This window comes from Hipposideros armiger, unplaced genomic scaffold (assembly GCF_001890085.2).
Source record: "Hipposideros armiger isolate ML-2016 unplaced genomic scaffold, ASM189008v1 scaffold_6, whole genome shotgun sequence".
In the NCBI taxonomy this organism is placed as follows: Eukaryota; Metazoa; Chordata; class Mammalia; order Chiroptera; family Hipposideridae; genus Hipposideros; species Hipposideros armiger.
The window spans coordinates 2,753,572-2,780,833 of record NW_017731356.1 but is presented as its reverse complement, the minus strand read 5'-3'; the positions used below and the strand labels follow the sequence as shown (position 1 = coordinate 2,780,833).

The following is a 27,262-nucleotide window of genomic DNA, read 5'->3' as shown; positions in this document are numbered from 1 at the left end:
AAGATAATTCCTTATTTCTTGATTTTAGGACATTTAAACAAGTATTTAACGATCTGATTCTAGGGCTAATTAAACATACGTATAATGGACCACCCTAAGGAATAGATTAATAAGGTACTCATGCATGGAAGTACGTATCTGTTTGGCAACTAATATTTGAATCATATTTAAAATGCAGAAATATTGCTATAAAACAAAACCAGGCAAGGAGAACCATACCAGAAAGAGCACAATCTGTAAGGACAAATATGCATATTATTGTAGCATTTTAAAGATACTTGGCATAATCATAGGAGCTTAAGATTTCAACTGAAATGCTGTTATTTCTCCCAACCTTGGAAGATAGCTTGCTGTTAAGATTCTCAGTTTAACCACTGCTGACATCGGCTCACATGCTATCAATACTGGAATTGGGCTTTTGTTCTAAGCTCCTCTTGCTGTTGTGGAGTTCTCCTTGACCATTGCAGGACAGTTATTTCATTAAGAACCCTCTAATCAAGTGAGATTTGGTGGGGAGAATTAGGATGCTAGTATTGAACCCAGAATTCTTCTTCCCTGCTCGGGTCTAACAAGCCTTTGTATCAGCCCCACCCATCTCTGGAGGCTGGGTTCTGGAGACCTTTGAACACAGCTGGGCTCTCAGGTAGTTTGGTCTTTGGGGACTGATAGACCTAAAATAACTTTGAATAGTTAAATCTGACCACGTGTGAAATGGCAGTTGCCTTTTAATTTTAATGGAATATTTTAGAGCATTTTTATGGAAAAGCTCTTAAAGTTCTTTTTTTTTTTCACTGCCTTAATGAAAGGGGAAAATGTGTTGCTGTTGCTGTTATTTTTTATAATAAATTTAAAGGAGTTCCTGCAAATCTTAACAAGTAGAATCAAATATTTAATGCTTTTGGCAAAACACCTTTATAAAATTTCCAGAACAAAATAAAATATTCTGTTTTTAAACTGTTTGGAATAAAACAGACTGAATTTCTAAGAGTACTTACATTATGTATCAATATTTCCAAGTCAATTGAATAGGTGGGATCATCAAGCCAGGTCATTACCACATTAGTCACTGTTGCATCTGAAAAGATATACGCTCAGAGTTTTAGACCAGAATCGACAGCTCGATTCACAAATATGAATATTACAGATAGAAACTCACTGGTTTGTTTGTTTTTTTAAACACCATATTTCTTTTGTATATCGAATCAGGATTATCTTCTGATACCTGCTCTTGAAATAAGCTGCTTTGTAAAAAATGATGTGGGCACTCTAACTCTGGGACTTCACAAGGCTGGCTCACTTGGACAAGAGGCATGATTTGCTGGTGACACTTAAGGAAAGCCGTCCTGAAAAACACCAACAAGCACCTCGATTTATTGGATTTGTTGATTCCCATGGTGGAAATATGACACGGGGAGGAAGAGAGAATACTGGCCCCGCCTGTCAGCTGGTGCCAGCCTGCTCCAGCAGACCCCTCAAGTGCGGTTCTTTTATATTTGCTAAACATGCAACTTGGAAGCCATCAGTTCTACAGGCCTAAGTTTATCAGGAAAACCTTGGTTTCAACTGGGTCAGATGGACTAGTACTGTTACTTTGGGCATAGAGCACCAGGGAAAGTTTTGACAGGATTTAGTCACCTTATCAGATGGAACATTTTGAGCCAATGACTAGTTAGACACTTTAGTAGCTATTGGATAAGTGGCTTGACAAAATGAATGGAAATAGAAAAAGTTGAAGTGTTTATTTGTGTTACTTATTTTTCATAAAGAATCTTTTGTTCTGCCCTGAGTGGACTTTGAGTTGGATCCCTCAAAATAATCATTTTGTATGATAGAATGCTAATATGGTTCTAGAAAAAGGTGTCTTCCAGGAAAATATTTTATTAATATAATTGTAGCTAACATTGCTACAGTCTCTATTCTGAGAGTTTTTCATGTATTATTTTATTGACTCCTCCAAGCAACCTTATTATCCCTCCCATTTTGCAGATGAGGAAACTCAGGAACGGTTTAAGTAACTTCTCCAAATTGGGATTAACCCAGGCCCTCTGACTCAAGAGTTTGTGCTCTTAATCTATGTATTCTTTTGCCCCAAGTACTCATTCACTTGTTTGTTTGTTTTTTTAAAAAGCCTACTCATTAATGTAGTTAGCCAATCACTGAATAAAGTTTTTCTTTTGGGTAATTGAATTTACATAAGTTCAACATGTGTGAATAGGAGATATAGTGAAGCTGTTATTGATATTCAGAAGAGCAAGCAATTTTGTAAACCATTTTAAGGTTAAGACAGTTCTGGGCCAGATAATTTTTGGATTTCATTAATAAAATGGAGTTTAAATAGTTATGTGGCTAAACTATACTGTTGCCTTTAGTTATAGAAATCATATATCAAGAAATGATAAATTTGTACTCTATATCCCTGCCTAGGCCTGAAGGAATTTAAGGTGAGATAAATAGATAGATAGATAGATAGATACATCCCACTTTAAATTCAATATATGCACACATACATACAGGTACATATGTGAATATGTACATATATACAGACGTGTAAAGGCATTTCTCATTCTTTTAATCCCTGTCCTTTTCATTGAATTTTGATAGACTCAGTCTTCCCTTGCAGCTCGCTAATATAATCTTGAGTCTCCTTCATTCTGCAATTCAGCCCATATTTCATTAATTGTGATAATTTCCAAAATGCTTCTTTTTCATAGCGTCCTGTTTTGATTGATGTATTTTGTTAGTTGATACGTTTTCCTTTCGAAACTATTTTAAGTTACTAATTGTAGTTATTCTACTATTCTTTCCAGTTTCTTATAATTTTCTTTCCTCGGGAATTAATTCTTTTATGGAATTTGGTGTTTTTTAAAGCATTTGGTTGACCTCTTGTGTTTGACATTTGGTCACTTGTTCATATGTGTAGATGAAGGTTCACATCAGAGGCTCTTATCTTGAGGGTCACAGATCAGTAAGGAGACCCTGGATGGAATTCAGGGTGTCCGCTTATTTAGATGAGGAAAAAAAATCGCATTTTTTACTGGCCTCAAAATGAAGTGTAGCAATTATTTCAATTATGAATGTAAGCAACAACTATGGGAGTACTAGAAGAATCTGTGACTGTCACAGAAATCACATATATTTCCTTGTCACATGAATTTGTAAGTGTGGATTATATTCACTGCTTCAGAATTTTGGCAATATTAGACCTGCTAGATCTTGTCATTTTGTGTTAATAAAGAAATAAGTGTACTTTTTAAAAACATTTTATTGGGGAATTGGGGGAGGGAACAGCGTTGGGTAATGGGGGAAGGGGCACAGACAAGTTGCTGTCTCTTTGTTCTTCAGTCTAGTTGTGGAGGACGTTGCTTCACTGGCCCATGTTGGTATTGTGATCATTGCACTCTTCCCAGCTGAGGCAGACTTATGCTGGCTGCTGGCCACTCACGGTAGCTTACGGTAGCCCACTGCAGCAGGGGCTGCAGCCTGCACCGTCGCCGGCCACTCATGGCAGCCCAGCTCTAGGTCGAGCTGTTGTTCATCACCTTAGCTGTAGAGGGTGCAGCGTCACTGGCCCTCATGTGGGATCTGAACCGCTGGCCCTGCTGCTCAGAGCTCGCGCCCCCAAGCCAACTCCTAACCAACAAGCCACTCGGCCAGCTTGAAATAAGTGTATTTTTATATTATAATTTAAAAAATACTTTGATAGTTTCATTTCCATCTAAATTGCATCATTTTAAATCCTATTCTTTATCATACATTTCAGAAGGGGTCCATAGGCTTCACCTGTCAGCCAGAGGGGTCCATGTCACAAAGCAGGCTCAGGACTCCAGGCTAGGCTGGTCCCCGTTGCTTGTTAGAACATAGTTCATCAGCCTGGGTAATGCCACTTGTTCCTCATGGAGTGCATGAACCCTGGCTCAGCTGGACGTGCAGAGCAGAGGTCGGACGTTCTCCAGTGCTGGCATGGGTGTAGGAGGTACTGGTTTTCTTCCGTGAGATCTCCCAGCCCTGTGGTAACTAGGGGCACCTATTTCTCCCACAGCCCATGCTAGCCATTCTGGGTGAGAACTCCCATTTTTATGGGAGACAAGGACTCAGGCTTTCTGCTTGGGAAATACCAAAGCAAGTGGCTTTCTGCATGGAGACGGGTGGCTGTTTGCTGCCCTTCTTACCTGCCGGCTCTGGACCCGTTCCTCCTCACCCCTGCTGCCCGAGTCACAGCTTTGATCCAGGGTTCTCCTGGGTAAACTCAAATTTCCAGGGTATTCTCTCACATTTTTACGGGATTAAAGTGTGTGTGTGTGTGTGTGTGTGTGTGTGTGTGTAGCTTTTTTGGAATTTGCAGTCCATCTGATCTCATCTACCAGAACATTCTTTCTGTTCATGGACACTGATGCTGCCCTTCCCAGCATTCCAGGCTTGTTGTGGATTTATCTTTACTTGTAATGCTTTCTCTGATTATTGGGAGGTGGGACAGATGAACAATTATGTTTAGCTGCTGTCTTGAACAAGAAGTCTTATCTTTATATTGGTTTAAGTAAGGATTTAGAGTGTATAGCATTGGCCCTCCAACTTGCAGACCCTCCCTTTTAAAGAAAAGTAAAAAATTTTGCAGGTTCCTAGTCTCCTGACAGCGTGAGAAACACTGTGTACCTGTCTCTACTGGGTTTGTACTTTCTGTCCCGGCCCCTTGACAAAGGCATGTGTGAATAGGGCCATGGTTAGCCTATACTTTTTCCCTTCAGAGGTTTTTAGTGGCCTGAGTGATTATCAGCATGTTTTTTGGTGAGACACGTATTTTTTATCTCGCATGTATAATTGCTTTGTTTGGTTGCTGATTGAAAAGAATTTGTGTCATATTTAGTGAAGTGCCATGTGTGCTTTATCTGTCTGGTTACGCTCTTGCCTGATATCCAGATAGTTCCTTTGTTGGAGCCTTGTCAGTATGGACCTAGCATGAGTCACACTTGCAGAGCCTGCCAAAAATAGAATTCTGTATGCTAGGATTTTTTTCACATCTGAAAATGCCAAAATATTTAGCAATATTTTGGTCTCTACTGCGTTAATTAATTTGTCATCATTTATTTGGAGATTCAAAACATGGCTCCTGCTTATATTTTTTAGCTTATTAAGTAAAGTTTTACTTCTTAAACTTATTTTAATTTCATTTTAGAATTAACTCATAATGGAAATTCTTAATTTCACTTTTTAAAATTATTTCAGAGCTTCTTAAATAATAATGATAACTTTTAGAGAAAGAAGATAGAGGATTGGAAATGCTGTCCAACTTCCTCCAGTTTCAGGCATAAAATTCAAAATCTAAAAGACTTAATTCCATCTCAGGTTATAGTTAAATAAAAGAGTGTCAAGAGCTGGCTCCCTAAGTATCGCCAACGTAGTCGGTTGGTATCACAGAGCTGAGCTGAATGCTCACTGTTGTTACAAAGCTTTGGCAGCGTCTGGGAGATGGGGGGTGGAAAGGTATGGTCGGGATTTACTGAGGATCTGAAGTTTGGTTTAAATCTGCCCTTTCAATGTGGGGACTTGGTTAGGATGGGCTGATAAGTCCAGGATTTGGAGGAAAAGGAAGGGGGAAGATCTTGAGACCAAGGATTCAGAGAATCTGAGGGCGCAGACTGTTCTTTCCAGTGGAGAGTTGGTAGGTCTGGAGAAGGGGTGATTTCCTTTCTCAGTGCCCAGGCTGATGCGTCAGTAAATGGTTTTTAGACAGTTGTCTGGATTGTGTAACCTTGTATTTGCTCTGCCGTCAACTCCCCCCTGGGGTTCTCCTGACTCTTCGCTACTCCTCACTAGAAAGTGGTAGAAAGAATTTGATGTCCCTTGAAGCAGGACAGCTGATGGCGGGACCGCTGATGGTGTAACCGCACATCCTGAAGTCTTTGGATCATGGTGTGATTATCTGAAGCTTGCACCTGGGAGACGGAAGACCTGAGAGCCAGGTCCTCCACTCCCTGAGTGGGTGGGGCTGCCGAGTGCAGCACTGTGGCTTCCTGAGCAACAAGGGTGCTTAGCCAAGGAGAAACAAGGGCCTGAAGGTGATAACATCTGGGCAGTTTGTTCCCAGAGTGATCAGTGAGCTTATCAGGACAGGATTAAAAACAATCTTCAAGGGTAGCTTTCAGTTATTTTTAGAAAGGGCTTTTTAGAGGCCTCCAGCTGGGCCCTAAAACAGCTGTCAATGAAAGAGGACATCTCTGCTGTGACAATTATGTACCACCTACTCTTCTCCCTCCAAATACGTACCACTTTCCCATCTGTGTAGAAAAGATCCAAGTTTCCGTTTTACTAAAACTTGCACCAAGGCTTCTGTTAACGTACCAATTTTCTATCATTAAGGTTCTTCAAAAGGGGCACGATACCTTCAGGTATGTGCCTGCGTGTTGAACCGGGGGGGGGGGGGGAATGTTTTTTAAATAGAAAAAAAGATGATGAGGAATAGGATGAGTAAGAGGAAAAAAATAAACGTTTTGCAGTTTTATTTTGGAGATGCTCAAAGGATCTCTCGCTCTCAGAAACTTCAGAGCAAGGTAGAGCCCTTCCTTTCTGTAGCTTGAGCAACTCTCCTGTCAACCGCTCATGTAACCTCTGTCACCAGAAAGCTCTGTGCCGGCCTCCACGGTCCAAGGTGGGAGAATCCCAGCCAGCGGCCGAGGGTGGGACAGAACCCCGGCGCCAGGCAGCATCCCTGGGCTGCTCTTCGCTGGACACACAGAGCCCTGTTCTGTTACCTTCCTCTAGGTTGTGGGTGAGTGGAACCCATTAACATTTAAAAATATTTGCAGAAATCAGAGGGGGAAAAGGCATTTCTGGAGGGCCAGAACTCAGCGCACTTTCATGTGTGCCAGAGTTTGCTGGCACGGCTCAGGCCTTGATAGAGAGCATGTGGGCGGCGGCAGCATATAGATGGGGCAGAGGGCAGGGAACAAAGGGGGCTTGTGAGAGTGTGCAAGTGGGGGGAGCGACGACGGAGGCCTTACTGAATGCCTCTCCCGTGCTCAGCTGGGGGAGGGGACGGGGCAAGGATGGGAGGTGTTCCCTCATGTTGCCTGGGTAATGAATGCTGCAGACGAGGACGCACGGAGCAGGCTGCTGAGGCTGCACAGACCTTTGTTTCGACTGCAAGAGGCACACATGCCGACGCAAGATGATGCAGCCAACAGCAGTCACCACTGCAGTCACCGCCAGTGGCATCCTAGTGCTGTTCCTTGTCTTGGAGCCACTTGGCTGGGAGGGTGAGGGAGCAGGAGATGGATTGGGAGGAGGGAGGGGTGGTAGAGAGTTTTCAGTGAAGACAGGTTTGTCATTGTTTCTCCCATGGCCAGTTCCGTCCATATGGAAACAAGATAAAATGCGTTGCGTGTCATGAATAGGTATATTTCAAATACAAAAGTGCTTTTATTAACTGAAGGATAAGGTCAGACTGTTGGAAATCTGTCAATTTATGAGTAGAATTTTGTATTGGATTCTGATTTATGCATGCTGCACCTTACCCAGCACGCATATATATGTAAGAAAAACCCATGTTTAGGGTATTTATTAAATCACAATAGTCTTGATGAGCTCGTAGATGATAGGAACCACTGTAGTCTTCATAAGACTGAATAAACTACTACCCCCTTTATTAATCAGATACTAATTGTAGGTGTAAGCTGGTCTAGGTGTTTCAATGAGTGTGATGTAGATCCTTCATTTACAAAGTCCTCCCTTTCTTTGCTCACCAGGTCACCTTGTGACTCAGCTCCAAAAAATTAGTCCCACATTTTTGATATTGCTAAGAGCTCTCTTCCCTATGGATTCATCGCAGAACCCAGACATGAACACTTGTAAGTGCTACAGGCTTTATGATGGCAGGAGAGCTAATACCAACTGGCCCAAGAGTGCCAAGTTTCTGGGATCTTCAGACTCCATTCATTTAACACTTACTTATCAAGTGTCTGCTCTAGGATTATGATATTCAACAGGATAGACACTCCTTTCCAATGCTGAGAGTCCCAAATGACATGCTTAGTATTTCCAATAGTGGATTCTTGCTTGCTTGAAAATAGGTAGGCAACCTTTACTTGATTAACTTCCCTTTATGCTTAATTCCCATGGATTGCTTTGATGATTTCGATGTTATATTAACTCTATTTCAGATTATTCACAATATTTTAAAACATGGCCTCTTCTACTGTTCAAAAATTGCTAGTAAAATGAGTCTGCTTTGTGGCTTTGAATTTTAGGTGATCTGGTATCCATGATTGATTGGTCTGTATCTATCTATCTATCTATCTATCTATCTATCTCTACATCTATCTGATATATATTTTAGCCTTAAATAGACCAATTAGTGTCTTAAGAGGTTTGGCTTTGGCAAAAAGTAATTTTAAAACTACTGTTTGTTTTAAGTTTGTTTAGAATTTCAGTTTACGTCAATTTTAATACTGTGAATTATATTTTGGTGATCATTTTTACATCTCTAATTGCTTTTTAATATTTTAAGTTTTTTTTTACTTTTAATTTTTTCTGAGACTTTCCCCCTTTCCTTCCCCTCCCTTTCCCAAATAATAAACCAGAACCATCTGAATGGCAGATTTAGGACCAGTTATTCCAAGAAAAACAGTGTTTCAAGCGAAAATCACTAGAGGTTACTTTGGATCCCATCAGGTGTTCTTTTTCTGAAGTCTAATTATAATAAATTATTAGCTCCCTGAGTTTAGAAATAATAGACATCTGATGCTATGTAGAAATAGAGTCTATAGCTCAAACTGCAAAATAGTGATCTTGACCAGTTTTCAGTCTGATGAAAACTATTGTTCCTTTTTCCAGAAAAAAGTATATTAAAATCAAAATTTGCCTCCATTCTTATTAGTACAAAACTGTACCTCAGGTGACAAGTTCCACTTCCTTTTGAGGTTAACTTATGTGATTACTGCCCCTTGGGTAGACATCATTCCTTGTTTATGTGAGTATCAGTGTTTGGGGTATAGTAGATACTCAAATGTTAAGAACTTACATTCTTGATATCAAGGCATCATAAGATTGAGAAATGGAATATTATTCTTAGTCATATCCGTAATATAGAAGCTGACATGAAAATCCTAAAAAAACCTTAAATTTATCCAAGTGATATTGATTGAGAGCAAGCCAAAGTATAGAATATTTGTTTCTCTCGTCTCCAAATTGTTGGGTCCCTTTTATATTATGTGGAGACTCAAATGTCAGAAATGATTCATTACATTCCAAAGAAAATCTAGAAACTATAATTAATCTCAGGAGTGATTCTCTGAATTCACTATCCTGAAGCAAATTATTGAGTCTGCACTAAAGCCTTAGGAGATGCTACCCTTGCTTTGTTTTCTTCATCAAGCTAACCATAGTGGGTCCTTTGAGATTAATCCTCCATTGAAAAGTGGTGCTAGTGGTAGAGGGCCATGTCATGATTTGTTCCTTAATCTGTATTCCATCACCAATGGCATCCAATATTTTATGTCTTATAAAAAAATGGGTGTATCAGTGCAAGTCTCACTTAAGTGAATGGTCGTTTAAAAAAGAGTAACAGGAAAATTGGATAGCCACATGCAAAAGAATGAAGCTAGGCTTCCATTTGATACCATACACAAAAATTAACTCAAAATCCATTGAAGACTTAAATGTAAGACCTGAAGCAATAAACTATGTAGAAGAAAACAGGTACTAAATGTATGGACCTTGACCTCAGGGAGACTTTTGTGAACTTGACCCCAAAGGCAAGGACAGTACAAGCAAAAATAACCAAATGGGACTTTATCAAGCTAAAAAACTCTGCACAGCAAAAGAAACCATCAACAAAAGAAAAAGGCAACCAAATGGGAGACTATATTTACAAATAATACCTCCTATAAGGGGCTAATAGCCAAAATATATAAAGAACTCATACAAGTAAACAACAAAACAAATAATCCAATTAAAAAATGGGCATAGGACCTGAACAGACACTTTTCCCAAGAAGATATACAAGTGGCCAACAGATATATGAAAATAACCTCAACTTCACTAGCTATAAGGGAGATGCAAATCAAAGCCACCATGAGATACCAGCTCACACCTGTCAGAATGGCTGTCATCAGTAAGACAAAAAACAAGTGTTGGAGAGGCTGTAGAGAAAAAGGAACCCTCATACACTGCTGGTGGGAATGTAAATTGGTACAGCACTATGGAAAACAATATGGAGTTTCCTCAGAAAAAATTAAGAATACAGCTACTTTATGACCAGCAATTCCTCTTTTGGGTATCTAACCGAAAAATTTATTCGTAAAGCTGTATGTATCCCTATGATCATTACAGCATTATTCACAATAGCCAAGACATGGAAGAAAGTGTCCTTCAATGGATGATTGGATAAAGAAGGTACATATATACAATGGAATACTCCTCAGACATAAGAAAAGGTGAAATACTGCCATTTGCAACAAGACATGGGTGGATCTTGAGGGTATAGGCTCAACCCAGTAATTCAGATGGAAAAGGACAAGAATCATAGGGTTTCACTCATGTGGGATATAAAAGAGAAAGCAACAAACAAACTTATAGACAATAGTATAGTGCTTACCAGAGGGGAAGGGGGGTGATGGGAGGGTAAAGGGGATCAAACATATGGTGACGGGAGGAGACTAGACTTTGGGTGGTGAGCACACAGTGCAATATACAGGTGATGTATTACAGAATTGTACACTTGAAACTTACACAATGTTATTAACCAATGTCACCCCAATAAATGTAATTTAAACAAGAGTAGCCTGGATTAAATTCACATAAAACTGACAATTATAAGAGTAATATTTTTTCATTTTCCTTTTTCAATGAATATAGGATTAGCAGTTTGTAAAGAAATTGAGTCCTCATTCCAGGGCCTTGTTCTGACTTAAAGTCCTTCCTTTGAAGAGGACCGATAACAACAAAGATCTGGCACAGCCACTGCAATATAATCTTTGGTGGAGCCAGTTGAGCTACTATTCCAATGTTTATAATCTGATTTTTTGGGCTCCATTTACCACAGAGGCGATTAAAGACTTCAGTTCATCTCCTTCCTGAAGTATGCCTCTTGGGGACAATATATTGTCCCTAGTGATGTTTAAATAGTTCTCCAGCTGGTGGGTGTCTACCGGTGTTTCTCAACCTTTTTATAACCTCTGCCCCTCTTTGATAAAGAAAAACCTCATGTTTCTCTGGAAATTATTTGATACTCTGCCTGCGAAAGGGAAAGACCAAGATGGGTGAGGAGCTAGGGAGGGATGGTCGCTCCATTTGTTGTCTGTTTTCTGAGTTTATTCTCAAGCCAAGAAGATGATGCCAAACTTTTTTTTGGTGGCTTTTGAAAAATCCTTTATTGTTTCTAGATATTAAAAAAATATAATATCGAACATGTTTCTTTCAAAATATGTTCTGTTCTCTGAGGTTATATTAGCCTCCTCTAAATAGGCAAGACTATAGCAGCTTGCCCTGATAAATGGAAATAGCATGTTTCTCAAATGTTTAAAGCGAACTAAATTTGGGTGGCACAGGACATAGTTTTAGCCTCTTTGTGAATAAAAATATGGATTTGGCTTATGTAGACCTCAAAATCATAATTTAATTTTTAAACCATGGAACAAATGGTTTGGGGACAAGACGGACAATACAGGACTTCAGAGGACAATGAGAAGGCTGGTGTGTCATTTTCTACTTATCCGCCGAGTGAACGAAACCTTAAGACAGCAGTTCTCAACCTGTGGGTCGCAACCCCTTTGGGGGTCAAACGACCCTTTCACAGGGGTCGCCTAAGACCATAGGAAAACAGAAAGATATTTACATTACGATTCATAACAGTAGCAAAATTACAGTGATAGAGTAGCAACGAAAATAATTTTATGGTTGGGGGTTACCACAATATGAGGAACTGTATTAAGGGGTCGCGGCATTAGGAAGGTTGAGAACCACTGCCTTAAGGGGTATTTTGCAACTATTAGTGATCAGTAGCAAGTCATACTTTGAAGACTACTGTGCTTTCTACTCTTTTTGTCTTCTTTAGTTGGTTAACTTTTCCATTGTTTAATGATAATACATCTAGATATCCTGTACTCATGTAGTTTTTCAAATCATCTCCAATTACTTGAAATCTTTTTATTCTAATCTTTAATTTAGTTTATATGGCTATTAATAATCAATCATTTTACTTGATTTAAATTGGGTTTCTGGACTTGTTATGCCTTCTCGCTTGTAACGTAGCATGCTGCTTCTCTGTTTAGTCTATGTGACCTTTTATTAAACCTTTTTTGGTCACATCTCTGTTCCCCTGCAGTAGCCTTTTTTTTTTTTTTTCATCTCGCTGTGTGCCAGGCATTGGTAAACATTCACACTCATGTGCTCGCCTAATCCCATAGCAGCCCGCTGGGGTAGTCAGCCTTATCCCCACTTTCCAGATGAAGAAACTAAGGATCAGAAAGATTGCATAACTTTTACAAGGTCAGTCCAGCTACCGAGTGATAGAGCCAGAATTCACACCAACATCTGCCTGACTCCAAAGCCTGTGATCTGCAGTGTGACCCCCACAGAGCTCTCAGAAGCAATACCTGACCCTTCTGACCGCATTCTGTGGCTCCTCACTGAACTCCTGGAGCCGATCAGTTTACTTGATCCGTCTCGTCTGGGCTCGATACAGAAAGCCCTCATACTGCCCTGGACAATATGCAGGTCACACATTGATGCTGTTTGTCTCGTTTCCTCTTATCACCCTGAACTAAAGACTATTGCTAACCAAGTCCCTGTCGCTAGTTTCCTTGGGCCAAAGTATGTGGATGTCTTCTTTTATTTTGTAGAGTCTAAATTGTTTTCCTTCTAGAACTTTTCTGTGAGTGAAATAGGAATACATTTTTCCTAAATTTAAAAATGCGGGAAGCTATGAATTGGATATTAAAATATTGCTGTCTGTCCTGAGTGAGGCAAGTCACCGAAGACTACATTTTGATACCAGACTTCTTGTGTGAGAACTTTTCTTGATGGCCGTGAAGGTTTTGTATATTGAAAAACACTATCTGGAATTTCTATGGTGAGGGAAACCAAATTTGAGGCTCAACTTCATTTCTCTTAGGTTTCTTATTTCCTTAGCAACAGTGCTGTTTCGCTTGATAGAATTTGGTCCTGGAACTTTCTGATGATGAAGATAACTCACATTGCTATGCTCTAGAGCTGGAGGGAAAAATCAAGGGTGCCAATTTGGATCCATTTTTCTTCCTGACAGAACTGGCAGAGTTTCATAGTCAAACAGTCTAATTTCACAAAATATACCCATTGAAGTTCAGCCACTTCTGAAATGAGAGAGGACGTCATTTTTATGTGCTGAATGGAGAATGTCCTCTGGAGACGATGCAAAAGGATTTGTTGCAAAGGTATTTCAGAAAATACAGATACAAAAAGAAAAAGTAAATTTTTGAGACCAACGTTCCATAAGTTCAGATATCTGGTATGTGTGTGTTCTTCCACTTAAAACCAGGTAGCAAATGAACCAATGTCAGGTTGTGTCAGTGGAGCACTTCTATCACTAGAAAATTTAAACATGAACCTTAAACTGAATTATAACTTGACTGGAATAATGAGCTGGTTCATAAATGCTGATAATATTTTTAAGATGTCAGTTGAATTACCAAATGTCTGAGTGGTCCTGTATATCTTTTTAATTTAAATTTATTTAGTTTGCTCATGTAGGAAAGATTAGTTTCAGTAGGACTTTCCCCTCCTGAAACAGAGAAATAAGGAAACGAAGTTGCGTCTTAATAAGAAATTATTGGTTGAGTTCTGAAGTTTGGAAAAGTAATAAAAAATGTTTCCCCAATCATCTCTAAACTGCTAAGTTCTTACGAGATCTAAGACTATGTTGCAGAGGTGTATTGCTTATTCCCAAAGGGTACATTTATTGTTTTGAAGCATAATAGTCTTCTTGGAAGTAGCCCTACCAGATGGCTTCCCTGTTGTACACAATCTCAGGTTATTTTGAGTTTATTAAAATGCAAGTATTTCAGTTCATTTCAGTGTTATTTATGTACCATCTATGCTAGAACCTGGGAAAGATGCAAAGTGAATTCCCGTCCCTAACCTAGGAAATACCATCTGGTAGGAATCCTTTGTTTTTGAACGCTACATGCAACATCTTCATTTTATTCTAATAATTCTATGCAACAGGCCAGAAGAGAATACTGGGCATAAAGCTTGTAGAATGTTTTAAATATACAATAGCTAGTTGGTATAGGAACAAGTTGTAGATCCAGAGCCTGAAAGATGAGCCCCAGTCCTGGCTGACCAGTTAGTTACTAGCTGTGCGGACTTGGGTTATTCACTACCTCTGGGCCTTCAGTTTCCACAGCCATATGATAATGGGGTTGAGGTAGGTGACCCTAATATTCCTTCTAGATATAAAAGTTCCAAGATTATTTTCCCTAGGAAAGCCAAGGCGACAATGTGGAAGTCAGAGCAGGCTGTTTAGAGCCGTAGCTTCCTCAGCTTTCTCTCCCCTGGTTACTATACCCCTCTGTCTCTTTCTGTGAATCCAGATGGAGCTGAGTTTTCTAAAGATGTCTCTTTTCTCCTTTCTTCCCAATTCAATTCATTATAGGTCAGTGCTTTTGGCATCTTTCACACTTCATTCACTGCTGTGGTTCCCATTTCTAGGACCTTTTTCAGAAGTATATTTGGCTCTTTTGAATGTGTTTAAAGCTCTTTACACTGAAAAATTCTCTTCAGCAGCAACACTTGCTCTCTAAAGACTCATTGTAAGGATTTAACGTCACTTCCACGTCGTCTTCCATGACCTCGTTAAGACTATCCAGTTGTACAAACCACGGAGCATTGGGAATTTGAGTCATATCAAGTTCAAGACTAAGGAAATCAGGTCCACTCTCAAATTAGACTTCTTTCTACACACTGTTTATATCACTTCCCACCAGCATTTTTCAATATTTTTTCTTAACCTGGTAGTAGAATTGTGCCCAAGTCACGGACACATGCCACCCTTAGCGTCAGTATCATTGCTGAGCTATAACGTGGGTGTTACACCCAGTCCATGTTGGATACACAGACACTTCCTTCTTCATTGTCTGCTTATGGATTTGTGTTGGCTGGAAGCAACTTCACATGTAATGTTTGCTGCCAAAGGCCGAAAGTCTATTGAATGATGAGGGGCATTGTTCAGGAGTAGCAATGCTTTTTTTTCCAAAAGTCATTCTCACAATATCTATCAACAGCTAAGCAATAATCACAAATCAACCACTTACTGAACATCTCAAATAACCTTCAAATAACCCCTGTTGTCCTGTTTGAATAATACCAGCACGCTCAATTTGCTATCGGCCTGTTAGTGTTGGATAATGCTCTGTGTGATGAACCAGCTGGGAGTTTAATTTGAAATTCCCTGTTGAGTCTCCTCTAAGCAAGAGAGTAAGGTTGTCTGTGTGGCTGCCTTAAAGCCAGTCACAGTCTTTTTGTTTTGTTTTGTTTTTTTAAACATGCAATAAACATACAGGAAGGTATCCGTTTCCATAAGAGACTGGTTCCATCTGCATTAAAAGCAAATTGCAGAGAATGTTTGCCAATTCCTGTTATGAACTTGAGAAGTTCAGGAAATTTCTCCACTGCTGCTTAATCTTTACTTACCCCATCCTAAATGTTGGTGCTAGACAAGTGTCTGTAACATTGAAGTCAGCTAAAGGAACCTAAAACTCCTTCTGTTGTATTCTTATAATCACATAAACTGAGTGCTCTGTTTATTAATACTCAGAGGCAATGAGTGTCATGGGAGAGCACTCAGGTAGTCTGTCCAGGTGTGACAATGGGACGTGTATGGTGTGGTGTTGGTGGCGTGTGTCTGTGTGAACACACAGATGGGAGGATTTAAGTGGGTACTTATGTATCAAGGAAACAAAACCTTATAAGCCCCCCCTGGAGATATTGCATATGAACTTGGGTGTGTCCCCAGCCTGGCTTGAATGTCCTAAGCCCCAGTGAGAAAGTCTTCTGGCTGCACTGAACACTTGGAATCCTGGGAGACTCTCTGTGATGAGTCAGGTGGATTCCACCTATCAGTCACCTTCACAACCCAGGTCAGACACCATCTCTTTGTTGAAGTCTCCCTGCCATTTCCAAACTCCAGGCTGAACTAATAGCTTCTCTGTGCTCAGTGCATTTTCCGTGCTAGTGATAAGCATCATCATGGGGGTTTAGTAACTGTCTCTCCAGCTCTGTTGTGACCTATTTCAGGATAGCCTTTCTGTTTTATACTATTTAATAGAGGTACTGTAGCAAGTCAGGGAGAATCTGAGCTTCTAAGCCAGACCCGGCTTTAAATCGGTTTCACGACTACGTTGTCTTGAATAAAATACTCAAAGCTTAGCCTCAGTTACTTTCATGGAAAATGTGTATAGTGGTGTCTACTTCCATAAGGCTTTTGGAGAAGTGCAAAAAGGCTCTCATATATTTCATTTCCTTGTATCTTACCTCAAGGCCTCGTGCCTGCCAGAAACAATAAGAAGCGTCCAATAGTCTCATGTCCTTTGACCTAGAATATCTTAGTAACCAAAAGTCCATCTCCTTCTTCCAAAAGAAGTTGGCTCCTTCTCAGTAATGGCAACCTGACAAGGACAAGGAATATCTTGCTGATGGCCAGGCTTCATCATTGAAGATTATTCATAGAGCCTCTCGCAACAGGTCGCTTTTGAGTCCTTACTGTATGGCTGCCAACTGTGCCAGAACCTATAATGACTACTATCTAGTGGATGGCAATGATTTTTAAATTAAATAAAAAATTACAACTAAATAAAGTATTATGGAGGAAAGAAAGAAAAGCTGAGGTCCTGAATCCCTTTCCAAATCTGAACTACACGATTCCATGTCTAAATTGCCAGGAAAGTAGAAAATTGATCCACAAATTGCAGATGGAAATTTCAAGGTCCTTTGTAAATTGGTTCAACCCTACTTATTTAATCCTGTGTTCTGTTTCTTTATCATCGGCCCATCTAGTCAGGGTCCTTAGCATCTCTGTGCCTATACAGATGTAGTTCTCTTTACCTGGAACTTTTTCCACCCCTCTACTTAAAATGCTGTTAATAATCCTGCCCAGTTTCCACAGTTATAAACTGAGCTGGTGAGACTAACTAAACCTTCGGATTTCTTAGCGCTAAACGATTTTGATTCCCTTAACGCTGCTAGTGAGGGAGGTGGGCAGAGAGCACACCCTCCTTTTTCACTTCTAAATTTTATTTTCAGGGCTGGGTTATCCCGATGAGCTGTTTTTAGCTTTTCATGGTATCAGAGCTCCTAACAGAAGAAGCTGGAATGTAGGGCATGCATTACATGAAAAGTGAAATGTTTTGAAAGGGCTTTGAAGTGCTGAATAGGAATATTGTATTAAGAACATCCCACCAAATGGGAGAAGCCTGGAAACTGGACAAGCTGTGGATGTGCAGATGGTGTTGCTAACCATCAGTCAAGTAGAGAACACAGCCGATGTGTACGGATCGATATGTCATGTGTCTTTATACGTCGGGATGTACCAAGAAGTTGTCAGCAGTTGTTATCTCTGTATGTATTGCCTCCAAGGAGCATAGTCAAATTGCTCATGTTACACAGCCTAGAAGTTTCAGTTTAGTCTGTACTAACATGAATGAATCCATTTAAGATGTCGTATGAGAGAGGATGCTTCCAAATATAAAAATTGACACGAAATGGTGGGTCGGTCTGGGGATGAGTTGGGGGTGGGGTGAGGCAGGGGAGGTGCAGAAAGAAAGATCCTGGAGCTTTATAGTTCTTGGGAAAATCTCCTTTATCATATAACACAGTCCGCACCCCGTTATAATCCAGTGTGCTACATATCGCCCCACAACATTTTACAATTAAAATGTGAGCAAATCACCCTGCATCCATCAACACTAATGTTAAAGAACAGAGGACCTTTCCTGGTGGTATGACCATGTGTCAGCCGGCTACTTGGAGTATTGCAGAGAGGTGTTATTTCTCAGAGATAAGGAACAAAGAGGCCTTAATATCCGGCTCAGCCAGGGCAGGAAATTGCCTACTTCCTGAGCCAGAGTGGTAGAGGCTGTGGGATGGGAGCCAGATATGGCGGGAGGGGGCAAAGGAGCACTGGAGACCTCAGGATTTTATGTCGGCACATGGACTTGGTATCAGATGTCAAGAACTCACTTTGTCTTCAGCAGAGAAAGATGCTTGGCAACAAATTAATTACACGAATGCATTCTTGTAAATGTCATGGATGGACAGTCATTTTCACAGATGGATGCTCATTCTCAGATGTTTATGCTTCTCATTCCTGAACCCCTCCAGCCTGGGGTATGTGACAACATTTTAATTTTCAAGACTATCAATTATCCTGTTCATTCTAAATTCTTTAAAAGTGTGAAGCACCAGGTTGACCTCACACCCTTAGTCCTAATTACATTCATGTGCTTTTGTAGACCTCCCATCCAACCCTAACGACACTAACAAACTAGTTTGCAAAGCCCTTACCCTCTTCAGCTTTCGTTTCCTCATCTACAAATCGAGAATGTTGAATTAGATGAACTAAAAACTCTGGGCTCTGAAGAAAAGTGGCAGAGCTCCCATAAGTACATGGCTGTATGGTGGAAAAGGGGAATCTTTGGGATTGAGCCCAAACCTCCGCACCGCCAATTATTAGCTGTGCGACTCTGGGAACATTCTCTAGACTCCTCAAGCTAGTTTCAGTGTTTGTAACTGGAATCGTACCTGAGTCATATGGTGGTTCTACAATTAAATGGCTAAGGGCGTTGCAGTGTCTGACAAGCCTGTTTTTAGTATAATAGCTGCTCCATTTCCCTTCCTGTCTTCTTCCAGTCAGTATGACATAGACTTAATAGATTTTCTCACCTTGTACTAGAAAAAAAACCCCAGGTTCAGGTGGGAATGGTGAAAGAGAAAACAAGGAAAGATTAATTTACAAGACGATCTATCTAACGATGGGTTGAATTTTGACAAGCAAAAGGAAGGATGAAGGACACGCTACCCAGGGAAGAAGGTAGTAATCAAAAGCACGGTGGTTCTCAGAAAAGGAGGAGAACAAGCAGGCTGGTGCTGTTGAGATGTAGGCTACAGCGGCCAGGGTTGGCTATTATATATATTTTATGTTCCTGTCTCTCTTCCAATTTTTACTTAAATGTTTGTATGGTATTCACAATATTCTCGAGCTTTTTTTTTTTTCTTTTAAAAACTATCTTGGAGATTATCATATATCTATCTGTATGTGAACCTTTTTTTCTTTATTTACTATTTATAATATACCATTATGTCTGTGCACTACAATTTATATAAGCAGTGCTCTATTGATGGATATTTAGATGGTTACCATATTTTGGTTTGATAAACAAGGTTGACGTGAATAACCTTGTATATGTATCGCTTTTCCATGTGTGTGAGTAAACCTGTAGGATGTAGTCCTACATGTGGAGTTGCTGGTTAAAGGGTATGTGTATTTGTAATTTTGATAAGCACTGTTAAAATGCCCTGCAAACAGCTTTTATTGGTTTCAGTGCATGTAGTCTGTGTATGGGAGAGTTTGTTTCCTTGAACTCTAGCCAATGCAGAGTTATCTTACTTTCTGAATTTTGCCAGTCTTCTAGATTAAAAAAAGAAAAAGAAAAAAAGTTAACTTTAGCATATTTTAAAGTAGCATTCCTTGAACTTCTTTTTATGCATTTAAAAAGCTGTACTTCCTTTTCTGTGGCTGTTTGTTCACAATCTCTGCTCACTAGGCTACTGGATTTTTGGGGTCTTTTTCTTTATTAATTAGTAGGAATTCTTCATATATTAGAGAAATTAGCTTTTTGTTTCATATGCAAACAATTTCTCTCAATTGCCTGTCTGATTTTGACTTCGGTTATTGTGATTTTTGCCATACAAAAATTAAAAAAAAATTTATGTAGCCAAGTTAATTTTTTATATGGGTTCTAGATTTTGTTTATACTTAGAAAAACTTTTCTCACTTGAGAGAATAAAATTTTTTATTTTATTTTATTTTATTTTACCTTCATTATTTTGTTTCACACTCTTAAATCTTTCATCAGTTTTAAATTTGTTCTAGTAAGAGACATGAATCCACATTTATTTTTTTCAGATGTTTACCCAGCTTCCTCATCACAAATTATTATCAATTTCATATTTCAATGCCATTTTGAAATGTCCCCTGTATCTTTACTATATAACTATGTTTTTGGATCTACGAGTATTTCTGGATTTTCTCTTTCATGGGCTTATCTGTCTATTGATGGGCAAGTAGCAAATTTTAAATTTTGATTAGATTTGTAGCAAGTATCAAATAGTTTCCTTCACTTCAGTTTTTCAGAAATTTTCTGACTATTTTTACTTACTTCTTTTTCTGGATGATCTTTAGAGCCAATTAGCCTACCCTCTGAAACAAATACATCATATTGGCAAATTAACTGAGCTGACATTGAGTACTTAAATATTTTTTTTATATTCCTTTCCAAGCATATACCTTTCTTAATTTTCAAGTGTGTATGTGTGTGTTGTGTGTGTGTGTGTGTGTATGTATGTGAAAGAGAGTGAAAGAGAGAGAGAGAGAAAGAAAGAATTTTGTGATTCTCAAGAGAATTTAAAAATTTTCTTCATATTGATCTTATTTATTTCTGGTTAAGTGTATTCCTAAGTTTTGTTGTTGTTATTGCTTTTGTAAATGAAATCTTTTCTCCTGTAGTTTGTCCAGTTGGGTATTGTTTGTATGTATAAGGGCTATTGTTATATATTAAGTTTTTACCCAAACAACCTTACAGAGTTCTCTTATTGATAGAATACTTTTTTTAAAAAAATTGATTCCCTTGGTTTTTTTCCAGGTATACTGGAAATGTCATCTGCAAATGATAATAATTTTACCTGCTTTCCTTTTTATACACTAGTTTATTTTTCTTACTGAATTGTGTTAGCTAGTATCTTTAGGACAGGTTTAAATGAAAGTAGTGGTAATAAACATTTACATCTCATCCATGACTTTAATAGAATGGTTCTCCTGGAACAGTTTAAATATCATTGGAATTATGACTTTTTTGAAGTCATATGATGATTGACATATGAGTATATTCTTCTTTGAATTATAAAATATTATCATTCCCATTTTATTAAGAGTTTTTTTTAAAAGATTTTTATTGGGGTATTGGGGGGAAGGGAACAGTGCTGGGGAATTGGGGGAAGGGGAACAGACAAGTTGCTGTCATTTTGTTCTTCAGTCTAGTTGTGGAGGACGTTGCTTCACTGGCCCAAGTTGGCACCATCATTGCGCTCTTCCCGGGTGAGGCAGATCAGTCGCTGGCTTCTGGATGGCCGCTCACTGCGGCTGCTGGCCGCTCACGCTGGCTGCTGGCTACATATGGTAGCCCATGGCAACCCACTGCCACAGGGGCTGCAGCCTACGCCGTCGCTGGCGACTCAGGGCAGCCCAGCTCCAGGTTGAGCTGTTGTTCAGCATCTTAGCTGTGGAGGGCGGTGTCACTGGCCCTCGTATGTGGGATCCGAACCGGGGCCCTCTGGTGTCCCAAGCCAGTTCTTAACCATCACGCCACTCGGCCGGCCCAAGAGTTTTTAAAATCAAAAACATATAAACAGAGGACAAAGGGAAGAAAATAGATCATGTAATGTTATATTTTTTAATAGAAGCAATCAAAACAGAAAGCATGACAAGAATGACAGAATTAAGACCAAACAAAACTGGCTTCCATAAATATAAGTGGGTAACTCACCTGTTTAAATAAAATCATGCTTCATCATAACAAAAATCCCCACCTATGTTTTATATAAGAGTTATGCCTAAAATACATGTTTCACAAAAGTTGAAATGAATAATATACATATATATATATATATATATATATATATATATATATAATAAAACCCTCAGAGCTCTTTTAAACAGATAAAAGGATGTCTTCTATTCGTTATTTCTATCAAACCTAAATTGGGTATGTCTTGTTCAGTCTAAGCTGCTTTCCACAATAAGCATTTACAAGTTTACTTAGAAAACTTTTCTGGTTAACAACGGATGAATCCTGCCTGGCTATTTTTAGATTGATAGAGCCATTTTTTGGTTTTCCTTCTTCAGTGGGCTTGATGTTGGGCATTAGTCACAGGTGGGCAGAGAAGACAAATGGATGAATGAGACATACGAAAGGACTAGGAGAGACATAAATGCTATCCAAAAGCCAAGTGAAGTTATCACAGCTAGAGATCTGTCGCTCTCCGTCACTGATACCCTTGTTAATCTCACTTTATTTAGCTCACATTTTTTATTCTAACAAGATTATAAACATTTATCGATGGCCACGTCTTATTTGTCGTATTCTCTCATTTCTTTTACATGATTCATTGGGTGGTGTGGCAGTTTTCAAGTCTAAATTGGGGAGTTAGCTTTTTTTCTGGCATTCTAGTTATAGTTACAAATACCAAATTTGAAACATATGAGGAGTGGAGTCAAGTCCTGTGCACATTTAACTCATAAAACTACACCATACATATAACTTAAAATAAAGAACGCTTAGAACAAGGTGGAAGATTTCACCCACAAGTTCCCTCAGTGGACACAAGAGCCAGGCAGAGTGTGAATGGGGAGACGTGGGGTTGATCTTTGTCTAGATGCTTTCGTTCTATGAGCATCCCACTGCCTGACCTCAGAGCCTGACCCCTATCTTAGCACAGTGCCCTCATAAAACACACTCATAGGTAGCTGGATGTTCTTTTACATTTTTATATAAACCCTCCAGGTGCCCAGCAGCATTTGCATGCTCCATCATTTGATTATCACAAATAATTTTCTCAGAAAAGTGTGATTTAATCAGAGGCCATTTGCCACAGCTTGAAATGTATCCCTCAGGCTTTATTAAATGCTTCGCATAGGCACCACCTTTTCTCTCACAGGTTCTCATGAAATCGGCTCAAAGTCTAGCCATGGAGATAGGCACAAAGAAAACTGGGCTGTATGTGATGCTCCGTGGGAAGCGCTGCGTGGGAGAAATGGGCCTGTGCTCTCTGGAGAAGGAGGCTGAGAACTAAATGGGAAGTAAAAGGCAAAGCATTAAAAGCTATAGGAAGAGCATGGACAGTCTCCACGGTACGAAGCGTGCAATAGGTTTTTAAAAGCAAGATATTTGCGGTAGTTTAAAACCCAAGTGTATGCTAAGGATAAAGGAGGTTGGAAAGGAAGACTGTGTTACAACACGAATGAAAATTCTATCTGGACTTGATCCTTTTCTTACAAAAGCCATCACCTTATTTGGCTCCCAGAGGTCCTTGTGAGAAACCAAGACCCAGGCACTTTTGGACTTCTGCTCACAAACCAGAGTGGTATGTCTCAGTTCAAGTTCAACGCTCTTTCAACTCCACCAGACTGCCTTCTGTGGCACATTCCAAGTCACTTCTTATTTCTCCAGTGAGGCCAGTCGTGTTATTCGCTCACTACTGTACTGGTTGTGACCTACCCTCTCCGTCTTTTGGGATAGCCCAACCCTGACAACGACTCCAGGCCTTTCCTTTGTCTGGTGTTTCAAGATGGTGGCACATCTAAAGAGTTGTCAAAAGCAGACAGTTGGAATGTAGAATTACTGGGCTGTGAAATTTCTGTGGAAAATTCAAAACACCCCCGCACTTAACACAATGCCAGAGCTGATTAGTGGAGTTTATTGCGAAGCCCCCAGGGGCACCTGCAGGCTTTTACCTTCAGTCTAGAACCCCTGGCCCGAGGGAAGGTGTAATGCCACGTTAGTTCCGCACTCTTTCTATTAGAGTTTACTCAAAGCTGCCGACACCAGATGTGTTACAAACCACCGTTAATTCTCCTCCCGCATCTGGAGCACATGTACAACGAGGGGCAAGATTTATGCCCTGCTGAAGCATTCCCCGGTTTTTAGCACAGAAGTGATTGAACTCCAGATGTTAACAAAATGCAGAGACCTTTTAGTATGATTAAAAACATGATTTCTTGTTTTGCTCATGACAAAAACCATTGGATTAACTTATTAGAAGTGGAGCTGCCGTCCTGCTCATTGGAAGCTGTGTCTACTTTAGCTATTGGAGCTTGTCGTCGAAGATTTTATGAAGAAAGAATGACTTACCAACTCCTAAAATCAACACTTTGAGAGCCCTTTCAAAATCGAGGGTTACCAAGGTAGAAATTGTTGAAGAACTGTGATCAAGATTTAGATGAGAATGAAAATCAGCACAAGGGGTTGCACGAACTAATCAAATTAGGACCGCTTCCCTTTCAATACCTGTATTATCGAAAAATATGGAACCACTGCCTTAGAGCCTTAGAGCTAGCTAGAATCACCCTTCCAAGGTCATCTCATCTGCGTTTCCCTTCCTCAGTCCTTTCCTTCCTCCACCTTCTAGGGAAGAAGAGCATGGTGTTCTCTGAGAGTCAGACAACTGGGAGCTCGAAAGATCCTATGCTCGATACAGGTCTCAAAACCAGTAAACAATGAACTTGCTAAATTCAGTCTTCTATTTTCAAGGTACAGTATTTCCTCAATGATAAGATGCATTTTGCCTATACTGACTTTTTCCATAAATAAAATGCATCTCACATTCAAGGTAGCACTTAGCAAGTTTGTTTATTTATTTTTGTGTCCACAGCTGTTATTAAATTAATGGTGCATATGGCAGCCAATGGCAGCTTAGCATCAAGGAAATATGGTAACTATAGATTTCATTAGACAGAAGCCTTGAACTAATAAGCCATCATCTGGACCTTTTACTACTACCATAATCTAGGAATCTGTAAAATGTGCTATTATACTGATAAGAAAACGCCTTCCTGTGGGGACATTTTATGATGTTCTCAAGCCTGCCTTAGTCAGGATAAAGGAGGAATTTAATTGATTTTAATATAAAACTTTAAATAGAAAATATGATTATGTGGAATAATCATTATTAATCATGAGGTTAACCTATTTCCAGTATGCCTTTCAAGAGTTTATGGACTTACTATCTGAATGGTTCATAAATTTTAAGACCTTAAGTCATCATTTTACCTTCAGTGCCTTTGGTTATTTATTCTGTTCTAGTGTCTGCCATGACAAAATTCATTTCTGTTCTTATAAATTTTCTGTGACCCTGAAGAGTATAATAAATATACCTATAATGTGTGTATAAGTTAAAAATAGTGTACTCATAATCATGAGTGGTGAACATTCTTTACAGCTTTATGGCTAAGAACTGGAGAATCAGGAAGTGCCTTTTCTTAAATTTATTTATAAGTGCTTTACTGTTTGACTGAATTTTCCTTGATAAACTTGCTATAGAACTCAGCCCTTTTCATCCCCCCCCCAATCCACTTGTCCATTATAGATTTTAGTAGAGATTTTGTAGGAGAGTGGGAGGTAGATGTTGACTTTTCATCCTGAATTTATAGCAAACAATTTATAAATACAACTCTTAGCTAACAACTTAAACATCACAATAGACAATTCGATTCTTCCCCAAGAGCTGTTTGCTTTGTTTTGTTTTGGTTTCCTCTTTGGAAACACAATATGGGACCTTGTATTGTTTTTCCTATCCTCCAGGATTTTCTGTCAGCAACTTGAGGGCCTACTGTGAGGCCGTTACTCACCTACTGTGAGACAGGTTTGTACCAGGTAATAGGGATATGACAGTGAACAAAACAAAACCCCAGCTCTCTTGGAGCACATTTTTTTCCCCAGAGGGTGAAGGTGGTATATGTGGCAGATATCAGATTATAAGTGCAATGAGGAAAAATATGTATAAAGGGAAAGAAAGTGATTAGGGTGTGTGTGTGTGTGTGTGTGTGTGTGTGTGTGTGTGTGTGTGTTTGGGTAGGATGAGGGTCATTATCTGAGAGAGACCTGAAGGAGTGTGGAGAGTGAGCCATAAGCAGTCAGTGGAGCAAAGTCAGCTCCATTCCAGCTCCTACCACCCATGCTCATAGATGACTCCTCACAGGCCTCCGCAAAGCAGAGTCTACCAGCACCAGGACCAACCTTCCGTGGGCATTTTGCAACTATCTTTGGTTAATTGCTTCTTGAGGTCTTGCTGTAATTCCTAAGAAGCTAAATAATCAAAATGTGTCTTGAAATAATCACAGGCCAGGTTTGTCAATGTGGCTAAGCTTTCAAGTAGAATTCTTATAAGTCAAATTCCAGAAAAATAGGAGTGACATATAAATATCCTCTTTATCCTTTAACCCAACCTAATACCTTTTTTCTAGAAATCTTTCCCAAAGAAATGATACAAATGTGGACAAAACTTCATGTGCAAAGGTGATCACTGGAATATTATTTATAAAAATGAAAACTTGAAAATCTAAACCATAAGATAATAAAGTAGGGATAATTAAGCTACTTAATGTCTACAAATAATTACTGATGACATGATAAATTGATTGTAAGTGGTAGGCACAGAGAAAATGGCATCAAAGAGTGCCTTATCTCAACTATGAATAAAGACTTTGGAAAAATTAGAAGAAATTGTAACAAAATTGAGTGGAAGGGATATAGATGATGATTATATTTTTTATTTTAAAATCATTATCATTGAAATATAAACTATATAGAATAAGTTTTTATTCACGTATTTTATGTGAACAATAAGTATTGACAGATATATATACCCGCCTAACCATCACCCAAATTAAGAGGTAGAATATTCACATCATCCCTAAAGATTCCTTCATGCGCATTTGCTGTCAGCCTTCCTCCCCTTTTCTCAGCCTCAGGCACCTACTGACCTGCTCTATGTCACCATAGAGTAGTTTTGCCCTTCTAGATTTCATGTTATGGAATGTACAATAGAATAAGGGAATGTACATGCAATATAAGAGTATATACTCTTTTGTTCCTGGCTTTCTTCTGTCAGCAAGATGTTATTGAAACTACATGTTATATGTGTCGTCAATAGTTCATTTCTCTTTTTTTGGGTGAGTAGAATTCATAATTTTTTAAATCCATTTAACTGTTAATGAACCGTTAGGTTGTCTCTAGTTTGGGGTCGTGAATAAAGCTGTTATATGAACATTTGTATACAAGACTTTTTTTTTTTTAAAGATTTTTATTGGGGAATTGGGGGGATGGGAAATGGGTACAGCGCTGGGGAATTAGGGGAAGGGGAACAGACAAGTTGCTGTCGTTTTGTTCTTCAATCTAGTTGTGGAGGACGCTGCTTCACTGGCCCAAGTTGGTGGGATCCGAACCAGGGCCCTCTGGCATCCCAA

General features: G+C 39.3%; 1 long non-coding RNA gene across 2 annotated transcripts in view; it reads left to right on the top strand.

Annotated features, from left to right (window-relative positions):
- Nucleotides 1–27,262, top strand: part of LOC109385460 (uncharacterized) — a 207,421-nt gene that overhangs the window by 11,870 nt on the left and 168,289 nt on the right. The window lies entirely within an intron of this gene.